The following is a 6,000-nucleotide window of genomic DNA, read 5'->3' on the forward strand; positions in this document are numbered from 1 at the left end:
TGTACTACCAGAAAGTTTCAATCTCACTTCTTTTAAGACTGTCAGTGAAAATCTTTCTCCTCATGCAGCTTCTTATGAATCAATCTTAACTACTTACCACCCAGCCTAATAGTTCCTTTTCCAATACTGCTCTAAATCATCTACCATGGTTATTTCACAGCTGTGCTCCTACATTCCACTTTCTCCAAGGCAAGTATTTTTCTTTTCTGCAGCACATTGAGTTTATTGCAGAAAGACAAGCAGAATATATGCCCTTCATTTCCTTTCTCTAGAAAATGTAGTAATCTTATTTAAAAGAAAAGAAAAATAAAAAAAAATAAAAAAGATCCGGTTAGTTTGGCATATCCTGCTTTTGTAAACCAACATTCCATTTCCCTTTTATCTATAGCTTTAATGGTATTTCCCTTCAATATCTGTTTTAAAACTACATGTACTACTGAGCCAGACTCACAAGTCTGCAGTTGCATACAGCAGTTTCCTCTCATTACACAAACACACGGCGAATGCTTGTCTTCAGGTCTAGTACCATCAATAACTCTAGGCTTAATTTCCAATAATTGCTATTAGGCCTGTATTTTGGTATAAATTCTGAAAGAGGATGGCCTGTGTTGACTCTATTACCCTTTTGTTAAAATCACGTGTAATTTTGGTTTTACTTGTGTTCTTTCCATTTTCATTCACATTTATACTTCATTTTTCTCATTTTTCATTAGTCAACTTACTGAAAAGCAGAGCAAATCACTTTTTTCTTTTGCGTTAATAGCTATGGTTTCCTTAATTTTTTCTGTCTTTGTCCCTAGGTACCTCTATTCTTGTGTTCAGTGAATCAACACAGCGATGAATTGCTGCAGAGTAATCATAAACCTAACCTATAGTTTGTTAGCTGTTTCTCTGTGGCCATCTATTGCTCATCCAGAGGTTACATGCAAGACAGACGATTGCTTTTGGTAAGGTTTGAGCTAATGTGTTTTTTCGTGACTGAGGTATGTTTACAGATAATTTCTGTGTCTAAATTGAGAGGTGGTCACTTGAAAAGCTGTTGCTATTCATCAAAGGCATGTGCCTACATCCATAACTTTGCAAACTCCAGCCTTTTGAAATCCTAAATCCACTTACAAGTCTGAATCTCTACATCTTTCTGACTAAAACTCCAGCTGCCCTGTCTAAGATTATTTTCTATAACATCCTTCTTAAATACAGACTGCTTCAACTACTTATAAACTTATGGCCTTTCTAGTGCCCCCTAGTTGTGTCAGAAACCTTTGGTGAATAAATGTGTGTGTTGTAACAGCACAGAGGTTTAACTTTGTCTTCAGAGTGATGTTTCCTAAAATACGTTTGCAAAATAAAAGTTTATCATAATGACATATTCCCAGCAATATGTCTTTCTCTAGTATAAGCGATCAGTCAAATTTTTCCTGCATGTAAGAGTGGGGAAAATGGTGATTCCTTGCACTTTATTTAAAACTGTGGGGAATATGAAAAAAAATACCTCAGGCTGTTGAGATCATGACTAACTTACATCCAGTTTTCTAAATGTTATCACCCCAGCAGTGTCGACAAAGTATCATATTGCACTGAATAAAGAGGTATTGTCACAACCCATACTCCAGCCTAGAAGCTGCCTCCTTTCAGCAATTGCTTTCTTTTGTCACCTTCGCCTGCATATGTGTGAAGTTTGTGGAAACCTAAGCTCAAAAGTTTCGGACAAAGATTTCTGTCTTTTAGTGTGATCTCTTATTGTGAGCCCTTAAAGTGATCTCTCTCTGCCTTTCATATAAGCAAAATGATTTCAGCCCAGAAGTTGGTCAAACTTTCTCCACTTCTTGACTGTGGAAGGCGAAACTCACTTTTTAGGCTGTAGTGTTAAGCACAGCCTTGATACCGAGTCTTGGTTTTCTTCCAAAAATAAAAGAGCTTTCAAGAAAATTAACTATAAAATTTTATTACTTGCCTCTCACGTATTATCAATAATACTCTCCCTGGGCATATGGGGTTTTATACTTTGACAGAACTACCTACCTGAGTGAAACCATGGTCTTTTTGATATTAAAGGCAAAACTCAATTTCATGACTGGATTTTACCCTCTGGGTTATATTTTCAAAGTATACATTTCAACAGTATAAAATGTCCGGTAAGCCTCATGCCAGCACCACCAGCACCACACATAGTAGGACATTTTTACATTGGCATAAACAGTCCTGGCACCTCCCTTCCTGTGGTTTTGCCTTTTCTGTACATAGGCATTTAGATTTAAATTTTGGAAGAAAATGGTATTTATATATCTATCTATATAACATCTACATCATTACTGGTGCAATATAAATAAGACTTAATAAATAACAATAAAATCATGCTTGTTCGGGTTTGTACATTGCTTTTATGTTAACCCTAAGAAATGTTGTATTGATTTTATAGTTCTTAAATGTTTTTCTATTTTAAAGTCCTTAGCTGTGTGGGCATCTGTTATAGCAGGGTAGTACTTAATCCTCATCATAATGGCTATATTCTCAATACCAGTAGCCTTTCTGGCACTCTTACTAGAGTACTCATGATACATTTACCCTCATGTGGTGAGTAATACACATTTAGAACCTCTTTTTCTCCATTATATTTCCTACCACTCTAAAAACCTCCAGAAACTATACACTATAAGTGTAGTAGTTCTCATGGACACTGTATTGCTTCTATAATGTAATTTTTTCTTGAGAACAGATTGTTTCTTTACCCCATTAAGCTGAAGGATTCCTTTTGATCAGAATCCACTCTTGATTTGACTGACTAGAGACTCATGCTTACCAAAATTTCTCATTGGCTTGGCTCACCAGGATATCAGACCACCAACACATTAAAGATGCAGTAACACAGGAATAATAAAAATTATATATTAAATGCAATTCAGAGAGGAAAAGTTAGAAGTTTAACACAAAGATCACATAGAGGTGGTCCCAGAGAATCAAGGATGATTGACCAGTGCTCTTTCTCCAGTCTTTTTCTGACAGAATACTTTTACTTAGAAACAGCTATACATATTCTATGAAAAAACAACGTTTATTCTATCAGAGTTACTGTATTTTCATATATATATGTTGAATAAGAGGTAACTGCGCTTCTTTAAGAAAGTAAGTGTTTGAAAAGTATTCCAAAATAACCTTGCAAGCATATCTAATCCTCATCACTGCTGAATAATGGGAAGATTTATTAATATATAATCCATGTTTCTTATGTATAAAAATGTTCTTTTAATCACAGATCACCATGTCTGAGCATGAATATATGGAAAAGTTTAGATGAAATATATAAAAACTGAAAGTGAACATCAAAATTATCCAGTCCTTTGTAACAAACAAACAAACGAAAACTATACACAGGAATTAAACAGATGTCTTCCATGTGTAGGCTGCTCGTATTTTCCCACTCATTGTAGTGTTTCTGTATACATTTATACTGCATGATATATAATTTTAAAATGCCAAAGAACTGTCACACACTACACTTGTTTTCATTGGGTGAACAGCCTATGTCAGAGCTCCTTGTTCAAACACCATGCAACAGTCACACAGAATTCTATTAAACAGAACAGAAAAATCTTTGCTATCAACACTCACACTTATTATAAATATTATCTTCTTACTCAACTGATTTGTTTCCTCTCTGATTATTAGGTTTGTATCCACTGATTTTATTGACATAATAACCTTTGCTTAACTTTATTTCTGAGCCTCATAGAACCATTACAGAAAAGTGCTTATGACTAGAGGTACTCATAATTGTGCAAAATGGCAGAGTTGTTTGCTAATTCTAATAAAACTTAATTCTTTCAACCCTATTGATGAAAACAGAACTATGTGCAAATCGCCAAGAGACTAACTTAACTCTCCACAAACTTTTTTAACTGGTGAGAAAATGTAGGCAGGAAAGATCTTTACATTTTTTGCTCTCATGGGGTTTTTGCAACACTGGCAATTTATGCAACACCGGTTTTTTCTCTATAAACTGAGCTTTTTTTATTTTTTGAGTTGTTGAAACTCAACAAACATGGAACATGGTGATATAGGTTCTATACACTTTTCAGATTAAAAGTTAGCTTTAACTGTTCTTGAAAATTCCTCCCCAGTTCCATGGTTCATGAAGCACAAACTGCCCCACCACATGAGCTGTGCCTCCATGTACACCTGACCTACTCTGGTTTCCTGGCCTATCTTCACAGCTCAAAGGGAATCACAGAAGGTAAATTCTGCTACAGTCGAGTGGCTACAGGGTACTGAAAGCGACATTAAATAAATGAGCTATTGTTAGCTATCAGTTTGACCTTCTGCCAACCAGCTAAATGAATCACTTTGAAAAATTAAACAAAAAGAGGTTTAATTTGACTTGACTGTTGTTTGACTTTCCGCTTTTTTGTTTTATCAGGGACTCAATGCTGATGCCATGCCATGCCAGACAGAGAATAAGCACCACATATCTGTCCATTGCCAACCCATAACTAATGCATTAAACTCTTTTATTTTTTACTTCTATTGTTCGCTATTAGAAATCTGTAGTGTAGACCCGTAAGTCTAAAAAGAGGCCCTGGATATTTCACAATTAAAACTTTTCTGTCCTCTTAAAATGTTTGTCTGTTTTACTTTGCTCTCTGTGTAGTAAATAAGCCTGGAGGGATATTGAAAATAGATAGCTAAGCAATTTCAGTACTTTCAGCAGTTTATATGTGCCCTGCAATCTTTTAGAAAAGGCAAAGGACAGGGGAGGCAGAGTTGTTGCAATAAAAGAAGTTTTATGCAGTGAATTTGGCCTGGTTTTATAAAATGTTACTGTTGGAGTAAATCATCAGTTTGGCAAGTAAAGTTAGCAAGATACATTTCTTCTCTTCAATGGGCTTTTTTCCTTATTGCTACTTACAATAAACACTCTGGGCCAAATTTTCTACCCTGTAACAGCATGCAACCATATTGTCATTAATTCAGTAACAGTAGTGTAACCAAGGCAGAAGAATTTTTCCTTCATATTGATAGGCTGCCTCTCATCCGAGGATATCAAAGAACAAGCCTGATCAAATACAAGCTCCGAGATCTAAACACTTCCAAATTCTGGGACAGTACAAAGCCAGCCTTTGCAGCCAGAGACATATCTGATCCACATTCAGCCAAAAGGTGCAAATTAGTTATGACAGTCCCTACACAGAAGGGGAACATGAAGGGAACATGGAGAATTTTTAAAACCTGCAGTTTGTTTGAAAGTCAATCTCTCATTTAGAGACATAGTTGTGGTTATAGAGGGCATAAACACAAACTAGTTCTGAATATTTTATTTTTTGCTTACTGCAAACATGATTGCACCAATAGTTTTGCCTAAAAAAACAAAACGAGAAAAATTAGTTTAAGTTGGCTGCAGAAAAATTTAAACACAATAAACTGTTACTATGATATGCGTTATTTCTTATCTTCTACCCACAACAGCAGAAAACCATTTCAGTTTCTTAAGTCCATCAATGAATTCAGTCAATGTAACATATTACCTCTAATATTCAGAAACAGGTGAAAACCACAAAACTTTTATCACTACAGAAATAAGAAACTATAAATTATTTAATAAGAACCTACAGTAGGGGTCATTTGTTTTAAGGACAAGTGGCTTCCCTGCAAGAGTTTCTTTAAAGCATACCCTTGCCTGTGTATGGAGCCCAGTTCTGCCAGACAGAGAACTCACCAGAGCAGAAAGCTGACAAAGATACTATGGCCTGTTTCAACTTGTGGTGATGGAAATAACAGGCACAGCTCTTCTTCCCTCCCTGAAGAGGAAGCAAGGGGAGGTAAGTGAAACTTCCTGTGGCTGCTCATGAGCTGACACTAAACCCATGATTTTTCAAGCTGCTAGTAATAGTACTCATTTAAAAAAAAAAAAGAAAGAAAATTATAAAGATGAACATAGGCTAGGGAATGACTTAGTAGAAGTAAATCTTGAACTGCATTAGTTGCCTTTAATTTTTCTCATTGATT

At 35.5% G+C, this 6,000-nt stretch overlaps 1 long non-coding RNA gene across 1 annotated transcript in view; it reads left to right on the top strand.

Annotated features, from left to right (window-relative positions):
* LOC128854358 (uncharacterized) overlaps nt 1-2,157 on the top strand; it is a 49,867-nt gene extending 47,710 nt beyond the window's left edge. Inside the window, exon 5 of the long non-coding RNA XR_008453405.1 lies at nt 801-2,157. This is a non-coding gene — a long non-coding RNA (uncharacterized LOC128854358). The remainder of the gene's footprint in view (nt 1-800) is intronic.
* The last annotated feature ends 3,843 nt before the right edge of the window (nt 2,158-6,000 follow it).

The sequence above is a fragment of the Cuculus canorus genome, chromosome 1 (genome assembly GCF_017976375.1).
Source record: "Cuculus canorus isolate bCucCan1 chromosome 1, bCucCan1.pri, whole genome shotgun sequence".
Lineage (NCBI taxonomy): Eukaryota > Metazoa > Chordata > Aves > Cuculiformes > Cuculidae > Cuculus > Cuculus canorus.